The 16,073-nt window shown below is 38.1% G+C and overlaps 1 long non-coding RNA gene across 1 annotated transcript in view; it reads right to left on the bottom strand.

Annotated features, from left to right (window-relative positions):
- LOC123799163 (uncharacterized) overlaps window positions 1-16,073 on the bottom strand; it is a 601,123-nt gene that overhangs the window by 61,931 nt on the left and 523,119 nt on the right. Inside the window, exon 7 of the long non-coding RNA XR_015726632.1 lies at window positions 9,011-9,094. This is a non-coding gene — a long non-coding RNA (uncharacterized LOC123799163). The remainder of the gene's footprint in view (window positions 1-9,010; window positions 9,095-16,073) is intronic.

The following is a 16,073-nucleotide window of genomic DNA, read 5'->3' as shown; positions in this document are numbered from 1 at the left end:
TATTGCATCGTAAGAACCAACTAGCTGCAAAGCTGAAAGGGTTTATTTTCTTCAGGAAGTCAAACATTACAAACCTGACTTACATAGTTTTCTTAAGTGATTGCTACTTTCTTTTCTGAAAGAGAGCAAAGAAAAACTTTGATGAGCTCATAACAAAGGAAGTTTTACTAGATAAGTTTCCAACATGTAAGAAGAGTGACCGAAAGGATGAGAAGTTGATGCATGTGCCTCCTGCCTTGCAAATGCCATTTGCAAGGGCAGAAAGAAGCTGTACCTCGTGAGGATATGGTGTTTCTGGAACACAGATTCATGAGAAGGGTGGGGGAAAAGCCACGGCCAAAGCTCCAGAAAAGGACAGGGATGAAAGAAAACCAGAAATTGCCCAGTGCCCTCCTTTTCCAGAGGGGAAACTGAGGCCCAGGTCAGGCAAGTGGTTTACCTAAGAACATATTACCTGATGGAAGAAGAAACTAGAAATCCTCTGCTACTTTCACTTGATGCTCTTTCTGCTACATCATGGGACTTCTGGCAATGAAATTTCCTTTTTATCAGAAAGAGCTTGTTCTTTATGATTTCCCAGGAGATTTATTCAAAATAAGCTCAAAGGAACAGGTGGGGTTATTTTCCATTCAAAATGTACCTCCCACAAGGTTTGCTGCCAACATTAATAAGACTTGACACCTCTAGAATCACCTCTAATAGAGGCAGAAGTTTACTCCATATTGCTTTTTCTCTTCCGGAAATCCAGAAAAAAAAAACCAACAACAACAACAACTGCTAAACCTTGCTGTGCTTCATTTTTTGAAACATTAACTGAGTCCTTGGCAGTGAAGATAAATTTAGCAAGATTTGGGCATAATGTCTTGAGGAAATCATGCCTTATTTGCTCATTTTGCAGGTGTTTGAGCTACGGTAGACTTCAAGTCAAGATCTTAAGGAAGTTCTTATTCTAAATGAGCCTTATTTTAGAATTGCCCTTTCCAAATTCCTATCTGATGCTTTTACAGGCTTTGTAAGGAAATCCCTTTATCTCTTTCGGATTTCTGGAAATCCTGCTGGTTGGACCCAGAAAAGTAAATAATTTTGGCTAAGTAAATTTCAGATCTTTAGCACATACTAATGTGAATGTTTGTATTAGAGCACATGTAAATATTTTATGAAAAGAATGCTTGCCTAAAATAAACATTTCAAAATGATCAAATGAAACTTTTATTTAGAAAGTACCTTTCTCCAAGGAGTTCGGAAATGCTTTATAAACACTTGCTTGATCTCAAATCAAGATTTTTTTTGAAACTATCAAAATATATCCTTTCTGTTGTGTCTTGTGTTTGAGTAGTTTTTATTCAGGGGAAAATATTCATGATTTCACTCAAAGTTCCCCAGAAATAGTCTGATAGTCTAGAAATCTGGAAGCCTGGCCTTTAGTCCTCTTTGTGCTGTTAACCAGCTAGGTGGTCTTGAGGAAGTCAGTATGCCTTTCCTTGTCCCAAAACCAGAGGTTGGCCTGAAACCTCTGGAAGAAACTTTCTATTCTGATTGGTAGAGAGTCACCTAACTTTGAAGGTCTGAGGACACTTTGGGAGATATCGGTCTTTTGAATCTCTTTGTTTATAGTTAGTTGTACAAAGGAGCTATGCAATTAATTTGATAAAAATAAACCACATTCAAAACAAAGCCCAGTTCTCCCTTTCTCTTTTTTACGTGTTTATAGTTTCAATCCAAAATTCTAGTTGACGTGAGGAGTCCATAGACTGTGGGATGAAGAGAAAGAAGTGGTTCAAACCCTAGCTCCTTCACTAATGTGTTGTATCGCATTGGTGAAATTATCTACTTTCTCTAACCCTCCTTGTCCTCATCTGTAAAATGGGAAAAAAAAAATACCCACACGAGAAAGTTGTCAGGAGCATTAAAGGAGATAAGGTATGTAAGGCTTCTGGCACACAGTAAGCACTCAAAAGATGATAAAGGAACCTTAGGATATTTAACGTTGACACATTTATCCAGCTTCTGACAGAACTGGAAATAATCAATTATTTCCAGAATGAGTTTAGGGGGGAAAGAAGAGTGAGTAGAAAGGACGTGGAAAATAATAATGCTTATTTTGAGAGGAAAAGGGATAAACAGAGAGAACCTTCTAGAAATAAGATGACTTCATAAATAAGGAAGATGTATTGTGTGTATCAGAATAATGCGAGTTATAATAGAATGAGCTGAGCTTTGAAAGGATCCTACCTGATTTAGAGAATGAAATTATGGATCTTCTATAAATTCTAAGTAAATCCACAAGGCAATGAATGTTGACATTCTATGAAATGACAGAAAGATCCATGTGCTCCAGAGAATGACTGAGATTTTAAGTAACAGGTTAAAAAAAAAAATGCTGGAAAAATGTAATGTCAAATCTCATTGTCACTAAAAATGGAACTGGAACTATAAATGCTCCTTCTTTAACATCATAATTATTAATGCACAGTCTTAGACATGATACAAATCTCTCATTCATGTATTTGATATTTAAAGGCCACCAACCACATGCCAAACTCTGTGGTGGGCACAGAGGAAAAAAATTATAGGTAAGAGTTCCTGTTCTCTAGAATTCTTGAATCATCTATTACATACTCCCAAAAGAGGTAAGAAAAACCCTGTACGACTATTTTGTTCCATTGACTGAGCACCTGTGAAGTGCCCGGGTACTGTGCTGTTTTCTGCATTACATCATTCACCCAGACAGATGCACTTCTGCCTCTGCTGGAAAATGACAAGGTACTCTCCAACCCAAGGCCACACTCTCCACTTGTGAACAGATGCTATAACTGAAATCTGCATCCTTATAACTTCTGCCTAATCCCCCTGGAGCCACATAGTATCAGGCTAATTCTTTTTCATGTGTCAGCTGTTCAACAGATGTCTGCTAGCAAGGAGGCCCACATAATCTCCAGATTAATTACCCCCTTTCCAGAAACTCCACCATATTTAACTCCTGTTTGCAACTATACTCCTAGTACCTAGAGCAGTGTCTGGCACATAAGAAGAATTCAGAAACATTTTTGCTGAATATAAAGTCTAGCCACATACCCTAGATGTCCTACAGTTTATTGATATCAAATGCAGAAGATAAAAATCAGAATTAAACACACTCTTCCAGGTATAGTTTGACCAGAGCAAAGTACATTGAGTTCATTCCCAAACCCTTGAATATAAGCCAACCAAACATTATCTTTTCTGGCAAAAATGTCACCCATTCATTTTGAGCATGAAATTAACTCAGAGCCCTCAGTCTTGCTCATAGAACCATTTTTTCAGGCAGGCCTTGCCAGCCCCTTATTTGTGCAGATTTTTAAAAATTCTAAACACAGGTCTTTACATTTATCCTTGCATATTTATATCTTATTAAATCAGGCCCAATTTGTCTACTTGGCTGGTTTTCTTTAAATTTTCCATGTGATTTTTAATAAGATTTTTAACCTCTTCTAATTTTAGGCATCTCACAAACCTCATTGGCAAACTTTCAAATTATTAAAATTTTGAACAAAGCAAAGCCTCATAGAATGCCACCAGCAACCTGGCTCAAAGTCGATCTGATAACACCATTCAACTTTCGAATCTCCATAAATCACTACAATATGGCAGACATTTTTCTCAAGGATATTACGTAAAATCAATTGCTTTGCTCAAATTTAGTTATCCCAGAGAGCCCAACTCACACTGTAGTAATCTCGCCCTAAAGCTAAGTATGCTGGGGAGCATAATGTATTTCTGTTCATCTAATCTATTTATTGCATAAATTTTATACCCTGAATCCTCAGAACTTCAAATTTTGAAACTAATCCCAGGTTCTTGCAACTCAAAGGCTTTAGTTTTTGGTATTCAGAGTAATTTCTCTGTTGTTCTGCTGTATTTCTCCCTTACCTGGGGCAATGAATATTTAAGATTCAATGAGACAAGAACAATTTGTTTGAGAACACAAACAATGAAAGGGTGCATGTAAAGGGAACTCCAGTTAAAAACCTCAAAACACCAGGCACCAGGGTGGCTCAGTCCTTAAGTGTCTGCCTCTGGCTCAGGGCGTGATCCCAGAGTCCTTGGATTGGGCCCTGCATCAGGCTCCCTGCTACGCTGGGAGCCTGCTATTTCCTCTCCCACTCCTCCTGCTTGTGTTCCCTCTCTCGCTGCCTGTCTCTCTCTGTCAAATGAATAAATAAAATCTTAAAAAAAACAAACAAATAAACCTCAAAACACTTGCAAAGTATTATCTGACTATACAGGTTTGTCTTCCTCACAGCTGGTCAGTTTTCTTCCTGATGCAAGAATCTCAATTCACAGGCTAAATGTACACTAAGACTTTCTATCTAGCTATATAGCAGAGTAATTGAGTTAGGAGGAACATTTCTTGGTATTGCTCCCTGGTTGAAGATTAAGATGAAGATCAAAGCCTTACATGACTTGAACTTTTCAGGAATTTACTTTGCAAGAATGAAGCGTATAGCTCTTTATAATGAGAATAATAATTAATTTTTTTGAAAATAATTAATATTTTTATTATTTTGCTTTTAGAACTAGAAATCTAGATTTTTGGAATATGGTGACTTCCGATGTTGAGGCTTTACCATCTATTAGTATAGAACAATCTATTTTTCTTGGGGAAAAACCAAACATCTATGACATATGTTTGCTTTAGAAGATGGTTTGTTTGAGTTGTTGAAATAAATCACAATGTCCTATTTTCTATTTCTTGTCCGTTCACAAGGATTTCCACGGTTCCCTCTAAGATATATTTTTTTAATATTTAAAGGGAAAATGTCTGCTCAACAGATAATTGAAATTCTACTATGCACAATTCACCAAGGGAAATGTAAAGGCCCTACTCCTGAGGAGCTTACAATATAATAAGGAGCAATGTTGAGGTTAATCAAAATTGACACAATAAATATCTACCATAACTTCTTTAATAGCTAATTTTTAAAAATCTGATTATTTAATTGTAATGCTAGCCTTTTCTTTTTGGATTTCACGTAAAAATAATGGATTTCTTGCTAGTTTTTAGTGTTGATTTAAAAGTCCCATGTCAACATTTATGTTCTTCCTAAAAAGTCTTTTATGACTAAATCCTTAGCTGTAGTAAGACTATCAAGTTTTTCCATTTTGACTCAGCATATATTTTAATGAAAAATGGAGTACCCAAAAACTCAATAATACGTGATTAGACTGATTTATTAAAAAGAATATCTCATGACAGCAATGTTCCTGATATAAATTATTTAAAAACCCTCTTATTAGCTCAGTCTTTTCGTTGTTCTTATGAATATAATATCACTTACTTTGGTGTAAAGCAACACTGATAAATAGGAAATTATTACATTTTTAACCATAAATATTCATTAGAACTTGTTCTTGGTCAATCAGTGCATCTTTCTTTATTACAGTTCATATCGTTTCCCTTCAGTTCTTTCTAGTACTTTTGCTAGAAGCAAAGTGACATAGTCATAATTCTGCAGGCTTTGTGTTTTTTCACTGCTGAAGCAATTGAATGTGCATAAATTTGAAGGAAAAAAATTAAATGATGGAGGAAAAGCTCACTGATGATAAATGTCTTACCGATTTCAGATGAAAATTGGAATAAATTATTGGTTTAATAATATTGCTCAAGAACTGCCAGCTTTCTGAGAATATTAACAAAATGACATACAATCGCCAGAGTGAGTTCTTCCTCCACTTGAAGATAAAGACTAGTCCCTTGGGGATAAACTAATTTGAATTTTTCTCAGAGTCTAATAAATTTTTAAAAAACATATTTAAGTAAGACATTAAAAAGAGAGTTTTCAATTTATTAACAGTTGTCCCATATCACTCATCCTTACTATCATCATTTACAGATAAAAGACTTGCTTTCAATATAGGTTTAATATTTATTAAATGCCATGGAGACCCAGATTTTATCCTGGTTTAGGCAAAAAGAAATATAACAATTAGAAATGTATAATATATTCTCTCTTATCTGCTTCAATAAAAGGAATGGGGTATTCTGGTTAACCACTAAGAGAGGTAATATTAAGATACCTGCAGAATCTTGTAGATTTTTAATTTTTAAAGAATGTTACTACACTAAAATTCCTAAAGGACTACAATGGTTGCTTTTAGACATACTTTAAGATTTTATAGTACCTCAGAAACACTATTATGTCACTGGAACGTAGATAAACTCACTCATTCACACACAAATATTGACTGAGTGCTTATGGGGTATCAGGCTATATCTTAGGATACAAAGGCATGTAAGATATAATCCCATCTATAAAGAAACATTTAGTTGGAGAGGAGACAGACAAATAAATATTTACATCTAGCAATATGTAAAATATGGTGTCTTAATTTGGATTTCCCCAAAAGCAGACTCCATTACAAAGACATGAGTACATGCAGTTTATTTGGAAGGTGATTCTAGAATCATAAATGAGCAGGTTATTATGTGAGCAACTGGAGCTCAATTCCACAGGACCTTGTCTGGAACAATGTACAGCATACCTCAGAATTGATCTGCTTAGGTATGGATGAGCTGAGCCTTCCATTCTGCTCTTCCTCACTGATCTGGAAGCCCTGGGCTATCAGCTAGAAAACACCCTTAGAAAGACAGGCAGAGAGATGCAGCTCTTGAAGTAGGAAGCTGTTGGCATGCGGGGGTAACTTCCCACCACAGCTGCTGAAGTTGTGTTGTTGAAGTAGCCAAGAGGACTTGGGATGCACTATCAACAGCCCCTGCTACAGATGATATTGTAGAAGTTTGTCATTGCAGAGGGGAACCCAGAAGAGGAAAAAATCAGTTCTGCCTGGTAAGTCAGGGAAGACTTCAGAGGACAACAGATGCTTGAGTAAGTGTTCTCTGGGAAAATGTAAGGGAATGATATAGAGGGCTGCTACTTAACTGCAAATAGTGGTATACCAGATTATAGAGACAGCAGAGAGCAGGGAATCCTACTAGTGCATTAACTGTGATCAGATTCACTGCTAAAATAAATATATATATATGCTTTTGCTTAGGTAGATACAGGTTCCAAAGGGGCCAGTTTTCGAAGCCAATGTAAATGTTTCAACCTATTAACCATACAACAGACAGTTTCTCATTATGAGAACTAAGGAAACAGTTGCTTTACTTCTCAATCTTGGCTTTGATTAGATGTGAACATGACATTGGGAAGCTGGACACAGACAGACTAGAGGTTGACTGCCTGCAGTTCTGCAGGTAATGGGACTTTAGGAGACAAACTAATTCAGGACAACGGGAGGACAGGATAAGGCATTGGTCTTATAGAAAATGAGAGCTGGATCACGTTTCAAGATAGCCTTCAGGATTACAATAGGAAGAAGAGACCAGAAATACAGTTCTTGAAATTGTGGGCCAAATAGGGATGGAAAAACAGAGCAGGATCCTACTGACTAGAACTGAGGCACCAAGCCAGAACAAGAGTAGCAGCGAGAGGTGGGTGAGGGGATCAGCTAAATATGTGATGGGGTTTACTTGTTATAATGAGCACCAACCAGGTTTGTTTGTAAGTGTTGAATCACTAAATTGTACACCTCTAACTACTATTACACTGTATGTTAGCTAACTGGAATTTAAATAAAAATTAAAAAAATAAAATAAAAGAAAGAGTAGCTCTGAGAATGATACATCCAGAGCCCCCAAGCTATAAAATTGCTATTTATTCATTTCCTCATAGACTGAGTCAGTACTTTGGGAATATTTGTGACCATAAGAATCACTTGGCAGATTTGTTTTAGATGGGCAGATTCCCTGAGTTCTAACCTAACTTTGCTTGCATATCACACTTCTATACTTTGAAGTGAAGTATGGGAATCAGCATTTTTAACAAGGGTACCATGTGACCCAGATGCAGGTGGTCCATGCCCTATGTGATAAGAAACACAGATTTAGGTAAGGTTGATTTCAGGCTCTGGGAAAGAAGTAACCTTCAACTGGCCCCAACAATGTGTAAAGTAGGGTAGTCAACTCATCCCTATACAGATCTTCCTCAACTTATGATGGGGTTATATCCTGATAAACCCATCATAAGTTGAAAATATCATAAGTTGAAAATGCATTTAATACACCTAACTTACCATGCATCACAGGCTAGTCTAGGCTACCTTAAACATGGTTAGAACACTTCCATCAGCCTATAGTTATGCAGAATCACCTAACAGGATAAAGCATATTTTATAATGAATATTTAATATTTCATGTAATTTATTGAATACTGTACTGAAACTGAAAGCTAGAGAGATTACATAGGTACAGAATGGTTATATGTATATCAATCGCTTATCTTCATGATCATGTGGCTGACAGGAAGTTGTGGCTCACTGCAGCCGCTCAGCATCACGGAAGAGGATCATACCACATATCACTAGCCAGGGAAAAGATCAAATTCCAAGTATGGTTCCTACTGATTCCGTATCACTTTTGCACCATCATAAAGTCTTAAGATCATAAGTTGAACCATTATAAGTCAGGGACCATCTTGATACCAAGAACTTTCCCAGTTTTAGCGTAAAAAGCCCCATGTCCCAGGAAACCATGCCATCCCAGTGTGGGGACAGTTGGTCACCTTAGCATAAAGGGAGCTTTCATTGTGCCAGCTAGCTCACTGAAGACCCAGGCATTGTTACCTCAATTCTTTGCATCCCTGTAGACTCCATATTGAGCTAACATTTTTATTCCCCACATACCACTCACATTACTCCTTTCTTGAGTCAAATTTGTGACTCAGAAAGTCTCCTCCCTTCACTCAGGTAAGATCTGATGCTTAAAAGCTCATGAGGTGCTAGGCTGAAGGTCCTGCTCCCAGAGGTTATATTTCCACCCCCAAAACCTCACCTTCTGGTCTGGAAATGAAGGTACTCCAGAAAATAAAAGGAAACCAAAGAAAAGCAATTACAAAGCACACTAACTTTTGGATGACTATTTATATTAACATCTTAACATCATGGCAAGACTGGCTCTGGTGTCAGGTACCTGGGTTATATCACTGCTCCATCATTTCCAAGATATGTGAACTTGGTCCATTTACTTCTGCTCTATGTGCCTCTGTTTCCACATCTGTAAAGTGGAAATAATAATAATATAAATAATCATAAGACTCATAATAACATCTGCTTCACAGAATTAAATTAATTAACGCATTAACACATGACCTCAGTAGTGTGTGCCACATAGCAATCACTCCATAAATGGAAGTTAATGTGATTATTCAAACCCTGATATTTAACTCCAAGTCATTCAGTTACTTGTATGAATAACACTCATCTTTCAGCTCCCAAGCAAATTAAGTTGTAACATTCAAAGTCATTTTATACAAAGAAGCTTCTTTTCCTATCACATACAATACCTAGTGGAAAATTTTACCCTGTATTTCAGCCTGTCTCTGGTGCTGATAGAAGACAGGATGAATCAGCCCCACACAGGATGTTTATTAGTGCCCAGTCTGCTCGAGCATCCAGTAAGCTTACAAGCACAGGGAGGAAGCTTGGAAACACTTCAAAGCCTGCCGACACTCAGATTGCTTCTGGTGGTGGGTGGATTAGTATTGGTGGTCTGTCCTTAACCACACACTTCACCTCCATATGTCTCAGCCCTCTTCACCTTTCCCTCTGACTGTGACAATGAGAATATTGAAATCAATAAGTTCACTCTCCTTGCTCCAAGTACTCAAGTGCTTTGAAATGAAAAATGGTTCAGGAGGAAGAAGCCAAGCAGAGGCAGGGGGGACAGAGGTAGAAGTTAGAACTGGCACTATCTATAGTCTAGAGGAAAAAGGAGAGACGACAGGGGACTAGCAGGAAGAATACTTGGGTCTCATTCCAGTTTTTCACTATTCAGGAGTGGGGACAGGTAATTTGAATTCAATGGACTCTAAAATCCCTCCCCTGTAAAATAAAGGCATCAGTCCAGATAAACAGTTATTAATCCTCCTAGTTCTAAAGATTCTAAACATATTTTTATGATAACATGTCAGGCAGCTGGTTTTAGCTTTCTTCATCTCCTTCATCAGTGCCTCCCCCATTGTTACCCTGTTATAATACATTCTCCTAAACACCTTTCTCAATTTAAAATCATTCGGTACCTTTGTCTTCCCTGCTAGATTAGAAGTTCCTTAATGGCAGAGACTTTGTTTTAATGTCATTTTATTTCCAACGCTTAGAACCATGCCAGACATGTAAAGATGTTCAATAGGTGTTTTTGGAACTGAGCTGTTGCATTAACCTCTTCACTTGTATTAGTCAGGATCTTGGCTAGAAACAGATGGCCCATTCACACTGGGTAATTGGAGAGGACTATTTACAAGGTCTAGGCAGCATTAGGGTAAATTCATCATTGAGGGATCGTGAAGCATCCTGGGGTTACAATAACAAAGAATTACTATCCCTTTCTAGCCCTTAAAGGGGTGAGGGGGAGAGAGCAGTTTCAGGAACGCTGACAGCGTAGCTAAAGCCTAGGTACTGAGAGAGGGCTGCCTGACAGAGTGTGGACCTTCTGGAGAAGGTCAGGAATCAGGGACCCATACCCATCCCAACCTCCTCCTCCCCAGCTCTTCAAGCCCTTCAATCTCCTGCCAATGCCTTCCTTGACTCAACACAAGGGAAAGCTGAGAGAATGGTAGAGTATCCATACCTTCCATTGAAGTCAGCCTCCAGGGCACAGAGCAAGGGGAGCAAGGGTGGAGAGCAGATCCAGTGGGGTAAACAGACAACAGCCAGCAAATTATCTCCCTGCCCTCCTTTCAAAAAGACGTTGAATGACACTAACCTTTAAGGTAACTTCTTTACTCCACAAATATATGGACATTTCTTCAGCAACTATACCTCCATACAAAGCAAATATACCTATATACACAGGCCTACACATTGCTTAAGTGTTACCTAGTTTCTAGCATAACCTTTTTTTTTTTCTCACCAACCAGACTGTAAGCTGCCCAGGGGCAAGGACATTGTCTTCTATTTCTAAGGCCATCTCAAGTTCATGCTTGCTATCCATACAATGGGCCCTCAGTATTATAACTTGAATGGCCATCTTTCACCAAGTTTTCATATACCAAATTACAGAGTTATCTCATGTTAGCAGATTTCTAAATCTCCAGAAAGAGCTGAAAAATATACAGTGTGGCTAATTATCAAGTACAGTGTTTCTGTTGAGTGATGACCATGGTGGCAAGGTCTGAGTCTCATCTCCTTAGAAAAACTGGCTTTGGATTTCACTCCACAGTAGTTCCTAGAATTAGTTTATTCAACATGTCTTTATTAATATTCAGGAGGAGTAAAGTGCTGTACAAGGTGTTGTGAGAAATCAAAGGTCAATTTGACTTAGATTCCGTCCCAGGGAATTTAGAGTGCAGTGGGAGAGATAAAGTATTGATGTAACAAGGTGGAAAGAAACACTCAGAAAAAAAGAAATGAAACATTAGGAGAGTTCTAAGCAAGAGCAATGACTTTGATGGAGGAATTTGGAATTGATATCCTTTGGGTGAGGTCTTAAAGAACACAAGTTCTTTGGTCCTGAAGAGATAGGAGAAAGAATATGTTATATGCATATGCCTCGAGGCTTTCAGGGAAAATACAATTCTGTTGGTTTTCCTGTGAGTGAAAAGAAAGTGTCTAATGGGTATACAATTGGGAAAACAATAGGCCCAAATCTGATAAGGAGGGCCTTGAATGGCAGACTGAATCTCAACCACATTTCTCTAGGCAGTGGGGAGTCATTGAAGGATTCTGAGCGAGTAATGAGAGCTGGAACTTCAAGGAAAAATAATACCAAGTAACAATGCTTTGAGAGTTCTCTGTGCTAAGCGGTGCTCTTAATACTGTTCCCCAGTGGTGTAATCAAGGGTGAGGGTAGAAGAAACAGTCAGTTCCAGGACTATAGGCATAGAAAATGAAAAGCATCCAGACTTTTAGTTGGTTTCATTATTCTTTCCAAACTCTCCACAAACAGTGCACCTCTCCCCTTCCTGTCTGCATCTAGGGCAAACGACTATACACTTATTAACTCATTTAATCTTCAAAACATCCCTGTAAGGTAGTACCTTTAAAATTGCCAGAGAGGTACAGAGAGAGAAGTGATTTTGTCAAGATAAGAAAGCTAGTAAATGGCCGAGCCAGGATTTAAAGGCTGGCTCTCTGGTCCCTAAAACTATCCCAACTGTCCTGGCAAGAAGGTGATAACTTCTTTTAAATCAGGGGTTGTGCCTGTTAAATATAGCTCCATGCAACCCCATGGCAAATAGGACCTTAAGGTGTTTATTTTGTGATGATTCCTGGCCTAAAATGATTAATTTTTCTATATACACCTAGAATCCTAAATAGCTCTACCCTGATTTTAAGTTGGTTCTATTTTGAGTCCCTATAGACATAAGTCAGGGTGTTTACTAAGAATCCAGGTGTATTTGACAGAAACAAAATAACTACAATTGTCTAATCAGGCATGTGGAGATAAGTGCTATGCCAGCTGCTATATGGGCAGGTCAGCAAGTTAACATTCTCCATGGTTAAGTGAAATCACTTCTTGCATTTTGACTAGGCAGGCTATTTGCAACATTCCCTTTTAAGTGGTCCAAGAGCTATTGTTCAAAATGGTTGTTATTAATATTAAAACCTTTAACTATTCTAAATGCCAAGGGCAAAAGTTCTTTGCCAGACTATGTTTCAAGCATGATTAGGCATTACAAGAGAATTTCATATTATTAGTTCTTATCTTAGTGCCCTTTCACTGCGCTTTGGATAAGAACCCCTTCTGGTGGGTAGATGCAGCAATCACAGTTTCAGCTATGGGATGCTTCCTGATTCTAGGTATTCTAGTAGCCTACCCCTTTATACCACACCTTTCTCCCCCAGCCTCACTCTCTCCCTCCTGGTCACCACCACCTCCTCCACTGTCACTTCTAATGCCATAGTGCCCAGGGGTATGGCTGGCACAGCTATGGGAGTTGGCACATGCATGAGGACCTCAGGCTAGATCAAACCCCTACAGATTAAAATAATAATAGCAGGGCACCTAGGTGGCTCAGTTGGTTGTGTCCAACTCTTGATCTCAGGGTCATGAGTTCAAGCCCTGCATTGGGGCTCCACGCTGGTATGGAGCCTGGTTAAAAAAATGATAGTAAAAATACTACAACTGCTAATACCTATGTGGTGCTTACCACTTCACATGCACAATTTCATTTAATGCTCAAAGAACTTTAATCAGTAGAAACTATTACTATCCCCATTTACACATGAAAAAAAACTCAAAAGTGTTTAGTGAAATAGTCAAGATCACACTGTTCATAAATAATAGCATGCGAATTTGCTGGGAGGCCTATGTGACTTCAGAGTCCTTGCACCTGTCCCCTCTGCTACACAAAGTATTTCCCCTGCAGTGGTACAATCAGAGGAAATAAAACAACAAAGGAAAGACAGAGAGTCTGAAAAAAAGGGAGCTGTCTGAAACAATTTCTGTAAGAAGCAACAGTCCTAGGATAGTTGTCTTTTTCAGCAGGTACAGTAGATGGGACGGGGTTTTTTTTTCCTCTTGGGACAGAGTTAAGCTTTTGCAAAACTCTGTGCACCCTTGGGGGTCATCCCCATGACTGCCGGTCACTGACATATTATCACTTTTCTCAAAAAAAAAAAAAAAAAAATCCTGGGAAAATTGAATCACTTTCTCCAAAATATAAGAATCCCAGATCTCTGACTCTCCCCAACAAGACCTTGGTCTATTTATTTAGTGCACAAAACTCTTCTGCCTTGCATTAGCAAAAGAAAGTTTTTTTTTTAAAAAAATAAGCTTTGACCGGCAATATGTTATGCGAAACTCTCCAAATTAAGCCCATTTTTTAAGGTAATTGAATGCTAAGTTTTTTACTTATTTAAGAGCAATTCCATTCCACCCACTTTGTCTATTAGCATATAAGACAGTCACAAGCACACTATAAATGTAGGGTGCTTCACCTACTCCATTCTTTTCCTAGTCGATATATCTTTTTAAGCAGAGAAAAAGATTAAAAAACACCAAATTCCTCTGCAAGGCAAATGCCAAATCTGAAGGTGCACTTTAATGGTAAACATGTCCTCAATCCAAAATGAATAAGTTTAATATCCCCCTTGGTTTATCTCATTTCAATTTCATAAGATAAGCATAGACCCATCTGGATCCAAATAATGCAGTGCCCACAGAGCTCTTCCAATTCTGTCATCCAGATGCTCAGATGGCCTAGTGTAGGGGAGAAAGATAAAGGGGTAGGGGACTTGCTTAATCAGCAAGAGCATCCATGAAATAATTTGTCTCCTAAATAAGCAAGATGGCAGATAGACTTTTCATGCATAACAATCCTGAATAATTCTTAGAGGCTTCTTGGAATGTTGATTTGGAAATGGTTCTTTACCCTGCCAGGGCTCAGTAGGAGAAAGTGCTATGATCAATTAGTGATGTCTTTCATAGGTGCAGAAAGGAGGGGCAGTTTTGGTTTGGCATAACATGCTGGACAAAATGATAATGCGATCAACCCATCAACTTTTGCTGATACTAAGGTTGAACTTACTGTAAGCCATTCTTATTATTTGCCCCTAGTTTCTCTTGTATGTATATTGTTTGTCTAGGACTTGGAGTAATAAATGCAGTTTATAATTTTTTAAAGAATGCTATGTTAACTCCTGTATATCTCTCCATTTGGTCCTTTTATCACCATCTCCACTACCAGTACCGTAGTGCAAGGCACTATCACTTCTTACTTGGCCTTTAGTAACAACCTTCTAAACAGCCACCATGAACCAACTCTTAGCCCTACTGTCCTTCTTCTCACTACTGATAAAGGATTCATTTTAAAATACTAACCTGATCATGTCATACCCTGCTTAAAACAAGTCAGTGGCTTCCCATGGCTCTCAAGATAAAGTCCAGATTTCTTAACCACGTTGACAGGCCTCATGTATTCAGCTCTCAAATCTTCTTCCCAGCTTTATTTTTTACTACATTTCCTCTAACTCCTCCTGAGCTCCAGCCACTATGGTTATTTAGCCCCTCAAATGTGCCCTATTCCCACTCACCTCAGTCCTCTGCACATACAGCACTATCTGCCCAATTATTCTGTCTTCCAACCTAATCTCCTCCACATTTGTCAAATGACTCAGCCCAGTCAGCTCTCCTCTGGAAAGCCTTTCCTCGTGTGACTATATAATCTGTCATCCAAACCAGGACAATTTTTAGAACTAAAGGGTTGTCAAAAATTAAGTTGGGACCATGGGCTGGGACCCTCCTATTATATGTGCTCATGGTAGTTCATATAGGTATATACCTCTTTATCTTGGAGGAAGAGAAAGTAGGAATGGAAGAGGGTTAGACCGTCTTGCTTATTAAAATTCAAATCACCTGCCCTATCCCTATTCCTCGAATGACAAAGTACAACTCAAACTGTGGCCACCATATGTTTAAAACATCAGAGATATGGCTTTATCTCTAAATTCTTTCATGGAGAGAGCCAGCATGGAAAAGAGAATACATTCATCATGTAAGTTCTGGGTGGAGAGAAGCAAGCACATGCTACTTGGATAGACATTCCAGTTTTACTTTCAGTTTAGAAATATTTTAAATTGTCTTATTGTAAAAATATTATGTGCTCATTATTTTTAAAAAATTTTAAACAAAACAGAGATGCAGAAAATAGAAAGTAAAACATGCACACACACACACACACACACACACACACACAAATCTCCCATAATCTAACCCTCTTTAATGAAATCATTGTTGATAACAAAGAGTACATTCCTCCAATCTTTTTTCTAAGTCTGAACATACTTTTGTGTTGATATTTTTAAAATGGAATTACTGTCCTGTAATGTGGATGTATGTATTTATTTATTTATTTATTTATTTATTTATTTATTTTTATTGATTATACTATGAGTGTCTTTTGAGAAAGAGAAAAGAAGCCTCTGACATTTGACAGCTGACCGAGTGCTATCAGGTAGCACTTGATGTTCTCTGTTAAATATAAACAATTTCATACAACATCAACATCAGACAAAACCATTCTGTGACCATGATG

The sequence above is a fragment of the Ursus americanus genome, chromosome 14 (assembly GCF_024610735.1).
Source record: "Ursus americanus isolate L20-20 chromosome 14, mUrsAme1.1.p, whole genome shotgun sequence".
Classification (NCBI taxonomy): domain Eukaryota; kingdom Metazoa; phylum Chordata; class Mammalia; order Carnivora; family Ursidae; genus Ursus; species Ursus americanus.
The sequence above is the reverse complement of the archived record's forward strand: the minus strand, read 5'-3'. Positions and strand labels throughout refer to the sequence as shown.